The 8068-nt window shown below is 40.2% G+C and overlaps 1 long non-coding RNA gene across 1 annotated transcript; it reads left to right on the forward strand.

Annotated features, from left to right (window-relative positions):
* Nucleotides 1-276: 276 nt before the first annotated feature.
* Nucleotides 277-5176, forward strand: LOC119006226. Its single transcript, XR_005070722.1, has 5 exons — nucleotides 277-1129; nucleotides 1693-1821; nucleotides 1923-1999; nucleotides 2092-3533; nucleotides 4209-5176. It is a non-coding gene; the product is annotated as an uncharacterized LOC119006226 (long non-coding RNA).
* The last annotated feature ends 2892 nt before the right edge of the window (nucleotides 5177-8068 follow it).

The following is an 8068-nucleotide window of genomic DNA, read 5'->3' on the forward strand; positions in this document are numbered from 1 at the left end:
CAGGACCATATAAATAAATTGTTTGTGAGATATGAATTTTTGATCAGATAATTTCCGAACCAGACCGTGTATAAGCCTCTGTGTGGCCTGTTGCATAGAATTTGACAGTTCAATATAATATTTGGTGTCCTGTAACTGTCTGTTAGCTTCAAGCAGATAACTAATTCTGTCCTGTAAGACGATCTGTCCCCCCTTGTCAGCCGGCTTGATGATGATGTTATCCAGTTTTCTTAAAGACGACAGAGCTATACGTTGCTCCCTAGTGATGTTATGCCTCAAGGGCGCTGTAGGGGCTCTGAACGAATTAAAAGCTGCAATGTCGTTTCTGATCAAAGACTGGAAAGTGGGGGAAATCAGAGATTCATTAGGCTCCCAAGTCGATGGATTTTTAAAGGGGACCACAGTCCGGTTCTGGTTGAAATTAAAATGATCTAAAATCTTCAATCTCCTATGATACAGGTCTTTGCGAAGTAATGTTTTATCAAAAACAGTCAGCGTAGGGATAAAATTAAGGCCTCTCTCCAATAGTGCTAGTTCAGCAGAGCTAAGTGCAAAGGAAGAACAGAGCACCATCACATTACTAGAGGGGGGATGGGAAAGATTCCTGTCCCCGCTCATAAGTTTAATTGATCCAGCCAATGTTCGAGAATTGATTTAGCAGTTTTCGCCGTCCAATGAACTGGGTCTGTGGGCTCTGTTCTAAATCAGAGTTTAGATAGCTCGTTTAAGAAAGTGAAACAAAGATTTGCCCTGGGTTGGGGGTGGGGGGTTAGGGTTAGGTAGAGGGTAATTGATTCTAAAATTGCCACTGATGTGGGTCCAGTGCACTGGCGCAGAGGTCTGCCCAAAATTGCATAAATTCACGCTGCCCAATATTACACAAGGATTCATGTGATTATATATGTTTTAACAACCTTGTATTTGTGTGGCCTATAGGGCATTGGAGAGAGAGGGGAAGAAGCACACGAGAGATGAGGGGAGAGGAGGAGAGCGACAGATGAGGGGGAGGAGAGGAGGAGAAAGAAGAGAGAAGAGGAAGAAAGAGGGCACAGGAAGTCAGTGGAAGACCCAAATCTGTCCCCAAACTTTATGGAGATGTAAATAAGTTCCCAAAGGGTCATGAGCCACAGTAAGTGCTGATTATCACAGTATAATATATACACAGTCAATCACAATGTTCATATATACATCATATATCATGTAGTAAATCAAAACAGTGAAGGAAAAAGATAAATATATGCACACAAAAATTTCAGAAAACAGTCTGAGTCTGTGTTTGTGTGTGGCAGTAACACCTGTGTCAGATGGAATAAAACACCAGGAATTAAAGAGATAACTGAACATACACACAAAGAAGGAGTAGACCAAAAAAAATCAGGGGACACACATGAAAATATATTATGTATTTTTTAATATAAGACGATAATAATCAGTATAAATAATTTAGAGAATCAGAACAGCCCAAACTAACCTCCCCATAGCCTGAGCAGTATAAATACATATAGACAACAGACACTAAGGAAAGGGAGGATGAAAAAGTGCCCTGTGGGTCACATTTTTGGGTTTCCACTGAGGCCCCCTTATGAGATTTAAAAAGGTGGAAAAGGGAGAGGAAAGTAATAATGCAAAGAGCACCATGGTACCACAAGATTGTCTATTATTTTATTGTTTTTTTTGTTTTTTGTTGTTTAGGCCTGCCGGTGGCTTATAAGGCCCTTGAGGAACAGGGTTGAGAGGCCCAAAGTTCTAAAAAGGAGTAAGGGGGCCCTCTACTGGGGAAAGTTGAGAGGTGCCTCCAAAATCCACCACCCATATGTAAAGGTAAGTAAATGTGGATCAACATGTTTCTGTTATTAGACTGTTCTTGAGGGGCCATGATCAATTATTAATTTTTGTTAATTTTATTATTTTTTTAATTATAGGAAGACAATGTGTGGTACGCCGGCAGCTGTGCGAGGGAAGGAGAGAGAGGAGAGAGGCAACACACAATTGTATACAGGTGTATTTATGGTGGTTTTATTTTTCAAGAGCAGTGAAAACAAGAATTGGTCATGTTGGAATAACTAGGTCCTGATTTATCTGCATTTTTAGGGGAGATTGAGACCAGAGGGAGCCTCCGTTCTCAGTCTGCGGATCCAGAGTCATTTCTCCTTCGCTGGCCGACCGTCCACGACGCGCATGTCTGCAGGCCTGTGATAGAGAGGTGTTGGGGAGAGTGCACCTGGAAGTGTTTAACTAGGGGGGTGTTGAGTTTATTCTGGTTAATATTGTATATATGTTGTTTGAGTCGTGCCAATAGGGTGTTCCCGGTTTCGCCTATATAGATGAGATTGCAGGTTTGGCACACAATGCAATAAATGACGTTTTTACTCTCTGGGGTGATTCTTGTGCTTATTGGGGCTCCTGCTCCCCCGTGTGGATTACACAGGAATTTTCTACTCTTGAATGCCCAGTGTTTGATTGGCTCTACTGTCAACACCTGTCTACTAAATTGTGTCTTAATTAGTGCATTGTGTAAATTCTTGTTTTTTCTGTAGGCTGAGATTATTCGGTACTCTCCGAGGCGTTGGTGGCTGTGGAGGTAAGTATGGAACCTATTTTTCATTTCTACCTGTAGCTGTAGATATTGTTTGGCGCAAGTAGTGATTACCGGTATACATAATTCTCCCTCTGTGCGCGTGTTGACCTCATGACCCCGCTGGTCAGACATTACCGTGGAGCGGTGACCGGTGGTTTCAGTGGGCGTGAGGGCGGCAAGTGTGGAGCTTTTGACATAGCGGAGGAAGCTCCTAGAGTACCCCCTGTGTCAGAGGCCGCTAAAAAGGATGGAGATGGAGTTATGCAAGTCGCTTGGACGGGATGAGATGCGGTGAAAACGAATTATTTGCAATTTAACGATGCCTTTGAATGTGTGTTTAGGGTGATAACTTTCTTTGTGTAGGAGCGCATGTGTGTCGGTCGGTTTGAAATAAACGCGGGTGAGTGTTGTTTCAATCACTGAAAAGATTTGTTCGTTCGAACGACACGTTCGCAACCGACACAACACTAGTGCAGGGCGATCACTGGAGGCAGAGGAACACAGTGGCTAGCTAGCTAGTATTGTTTAGGGTTGTTTGGCTATCGTTATTGTACACAAAATGCCTAAAGAAGGTGAGAATTTATCGCAGTACGTACAGACACTCACTGTATGGGATCGGGAGTGTTATTTTAAAAAAATGACGTTATCAGATGGGACCATCTTGATCGACCCTTACGCGCTCACTCAATGGAAGGACGACATGACAGCTTTACCCTCTGTTGAATGGCCAGAGATTTACACACTTTTCATAGAGAAACCAAGCATCTACAGTAAAGAAAAACTTAGTGCGTATAAATCGCTGGATGCCTACAACTATGTCCTGAATGGTCATGTCCAAGACTTGCAATACAAAGATGTATCAGATGAGTTTTGTGTCGTGCGAGCCAAAGTTTTACCATATCTTGAGTCGAACAAAGAACTACGTCTTCATTGCAAACTGCACTTGCATGGCTGGGTAAGTAACTTACATCTCATGTTTTCTATTTTCACATCATGTGTTAAGTTATTGTGATGGTAGCCTATAGCACAGGCCAGAAACAGTAAGACAATTAACAGGCAGTGCCGTTTAGTAGGGCTGAACGATATATCGTTATCGTATCTATACCTAGATATGAAATTTCAAGATATTAATATCAAAAAAGAAACAATATAAACGATATAGATTTCCCCCGCTCGCCCTGCATGTTCAGCTCGGGCAGTCACAACAAACCTCATTTTTATGATTGCCCTTCAATGCACCGCTAAGGCCAGCCAACTACAAACCTCATTTAATGCTTGCTGTGGATCGTCAAGCCAACCAATGACAAACATACGAGGGCGCGAGTGAGGGAGACGGAGACTTCTCCCTCCCTCTACTGTTGTTACTTCAAATATATTTGTCTCTGTAGTGAGTTTGTGATAATAGAAAGTTCTGAGTAAATAATGCCTTTATTTGAGGTTTAAGTTTACTTTCAAGTCAAGTCAAACTTTTCACTTCTGACTCAGTATAAACTTTACATACAGGAAAAAATAGACAAAAAAGTAGTCTGACGCAAGTTTGCAGTGTAGCAGTCTGTACTGTAAACACGAGCATTTTTGATGATTACCTCCATCTGGTCCTTTCTTCTGATTTAAGCCATTACTCTTTCAGTTCTGGCACCCGACAGCACAACAAGATGACACCATGGTAGCAGAGATGGCAAAGTCCTGAGGCCCATTGCACAAAAGTAGGATTAAGACATCCAGGATAAGTGACTGAGCTGAGCTTAATGAATCCGAAACAAGAGCGTCCAGGCTTAATTGGTTGCACAAAGATTGAGCAAGGATGAGCAGACACGGATTCATCAAGCCAGGTGAAACTAATCCTGGATAAGTGTGCACTCATGGCTCCCTCAAATAGACCCCACCACCGATCACAGATTCATTGATTCAACATGGCAAGTAGTGTCCTCCAGTGGTAGAGACTCATGCTGAGAATTTCAGTTAAATATGTCTTGTAGTGGCAGTGGAATTTGTGTCTGTTTTAATTCAATTTAAATTGATTTGGCCTCTTATGATGGTTGTGCTGTGTACTGCGTGTATACAAGCTTGCAGGGAGGCTACTGCATCCATTCATTTGTCTGTTCATTTGATGTGTATGGATTTGTCCTGCATTTATTTCAGTGTGCAGACATGTGGGGTGTGTTATATACAGACCTTTGAATGTGTATTTATCATTGTGTTGTATAATATGCTTTGATTCTGTGCTTTCCATCTTGTAGAGTCACTGTGTGACTTAAGTTTTGCAAGGAGCTGATGGTTTACCTGTTTATCCTTATTCAATAAAGGAACATAATGTTACATTTTGATGTGTATTTATATTTATATGGGATGTGTGTTTTATACGACGGAATATTAGGGCCACACTGAGGAAGAAGGAAAAAGTCAGATTTATGAGACTGGTTCTTTCTGCAGAAAAGATGCATTTTCTTGCATATTCTTTTTAAAGTCCTGATACTTATGACAATGTGATGCTGATGTGCCAAAAGATTAAGTATCTCCTTGTTTGTGAAACCTATACTGATTCCACAAAATGCTCCACAGCCCTCATTTTAACAACTCTCCTCCTCGAAAAAAACAGGTTACAGTATTATGACTTTATTCTCGTAAATGTATGACTTTATTCTCGAAGTCAGTTTTTTTTTTGTTTTTTTTCTCTGTGGCCCTTTATATATAGCATTATAGTCTATGGGAAACTGTAAATTATCTAATGATAGCAACATCATCTAAAATCATGATTTATTCAAAATGATTGAAATTAATAATCACAAACGTTTAAATAATGACAGTGGGTCTAGCTATATGTGATAACAATGTGTAGTGGGCAAAGGAATAACCATTGGTTCCCATTTGTGGTGACTGCTGACTGAGATAAGGGATGAGATGAAATAGATCCTGGAATTTAGCCTGGTCTGGAGCAGGCTAGCTCCACAGAAAAAATCTCCATGGTAATTTATACCATAACATATCCTACTGCTCCCTATCCCGCTTTTGTGCAACCGGATCATGGCTAAGTTGAGCCAGGATAACCAAGATATCCCGGCTTAATCCCTTATCCTAGCTTTGTGCAACGGGCCCCTGGAGCTACTAATGTTAGTAGTTGCCTCCAAAATCGGTTTGTTTTGCCTCCAGCTGAACACGTGACCTAATCATGACGTAGGCTCAGAAGGGGCCTATACAAATACTCCTACCTGTCCTGTTACCTCTGCTGAGGTAAGTGAGAAAACTGTTTCCTCAGGTAAACATTTTAATTCCACTTCATTGTTTTTCCTCAAAACAATTATTCTCACTGTTATATTTTGTTTGCAAGTGTTTGATTAACTTTGTATGTACTGTGTGTATGTTGCTGTGTATTGTATCCAGATCCAACTGCATGAAGAGCTGACTTGATGCATCCATCTAAATTTAAGAAAGATGCCATTTATCATAATAATGAACAATACTGTGTTGATTCACCTGGGGAAAGACCTTTTCTATTTTGAAATCCTTCCATCCATCTGCTCCCACCATGACTTTAAATGTCCTGACTGTTAAAGGAAAAGTCTGTAGTTTTGTGTTAGAAATGTTAATGAGTAACGAGCTCTCTTTGTTTTCATGACTGAATAAACAAACTGACTTTAAAAGGACAACACAATCTATGGTTTGATCAGTTGGTGAAACAATATATATTTCTGAGTTTCTATTATTACCTCATTCATAGAGCAAATATAAAAATTCGGACTTGGAATTTCATCTCAAAAAATCATCAAGTCTTCATTTCCACCTCATCACTCACTCTAACTCGAGTATCTATTGTGGCTCATGCTTTTCTGAACCCACTCTGAATGTTGCGCAATATCCCTCTCAATTCCATACATGCAATAGCTACAAACCGTTATCACCTCCATCCATCAGTGCTATGGGCTTTAAGTTACCAGGATTAACAGGAGCTTTCCCTGGCTTGTTGTCCATCCCTCCAGATTTTATTAAGAAGTCTTAGCACTAATACTCATGGCCAGAGTCATGGAAAAGGTGATACTGGACAGCGCAAAACTGATGGAACAACAAATAAATATCAGCCGCTGCCATCTGTAAATCTTTTTTGCCAATAGGCTGATACAGTCTATAATGAAACCAGCGGCCAATAATAATGTTAGGCCAACAAATAGGTGCATCCCTACAGATTAGTTATGCAATCAAATATTAGATTTCTTGCATTTTTACCGAAGTTTAAGTCAAACTGTAACGATCTGGTTCATGTGGACATAGCATATTTCCAGGTAAATGGCATGTTCCTCTGACAGCCTGATGGATACAGCGAAGACAGTCAGGTTCGTCCTGCTCCACTTCTCCTCTCACAAATTAGAACTTTGACTGTTAACTAAGTATCTGGACACCATGGAGAGCACATACTGTAGTAGTCTATTTAACAAAAACAAAAATGGTCTCAATTTTAAAATGTATTACAACTTTATTAAATAGCTCCTGATGTGTGCTCACAGTAAAAACAGAGGAGAAAACAGAGGTGTTCATGGAATCCTTTCAGCACACAGTGTCCTGGAGGTCATGATGCTGTTCTGTAAAAATCAAACAACAAAGTCAGCTAGTACACAAATGGAGAGCAGTTTGTCCACAGTCTGCACCACTTCTCACTTCAATGATGTCTTTGGTCAGTAAGCCAGCAAGGTGTTTGTCTGGTTAATAAGAAAGTCACAGTGAGGAACACACTCAGTCAGAACTAACTTAAACTAGGAGACCTCTGTCTCCTCTGTTTTACTTTCTCCTTATATCTGTATTTCTGTTAAATCTGATGCCTCTTCACACTAATCTTGTCTGTTTTACTGCTAATTATCTTGTGTGTCCTGCCCTCTTCTAGGTCACCACGGTGGAGTGGAGGTCAGGTGGCTCAGGCACCACTTGGCAATGCCTTGTATCCTGGATCCACACAATTTCCATATATCATAATTTGTATCAGATATTCTGTCAATGCAACTTGTAAACTATGATTCTGTTGTTCTGTACATGTGACATCCACTGCTGAGGTAACTGAGAAAACTGTTTCCTCAGGTAAACATTTTAATTCCACTTCATTGTTTTTCCTCAAAACAATTCTCACTGTTATATTTTGTTTGCAAGTGTTTGATTAACTTTGTATGTACTTTGTGTATGTTGCTGTGTATTGTATCCAGATCCAACATCTGCATGAAGAGCTGACTTGATGCATCCATCTAAATTTAAGAAAGATGCCATTTATCATAATAATGAACAATACTGTGTTGATTCACCTGGGGAAAGACCTTTTCTATTTTGAAATCCTTCCATCCATCTGCTCCCACCATGACTTTAAATGTCCTGACTGTTAAAGGAAAAGTCTGTAGTTTTGTGTTAGAAATGTTAATGAGTAACGAGCTCTCTTTGTTTTCATGACTGAATAAACAAACTGACTTTAAAAGGACAACACAATCTATGGTTTGATCAGTTGGTGAAACAATA

Source organism: Acanthopagrus latus, chromosome 17 (genome assembly GCF_904848185.1).
Source record: "Acanthopagrus latus isolate v.2019 chromosome 17, fAcaLat1.1, whole genome shotgun sequence".
Classification (NCBI taxonomy): Eukaryota; Metazoa; Chordata; class Actinopteri; order Spariformes; family Sparidae; genus Acanthopagrus; species Acanthopagrus latus.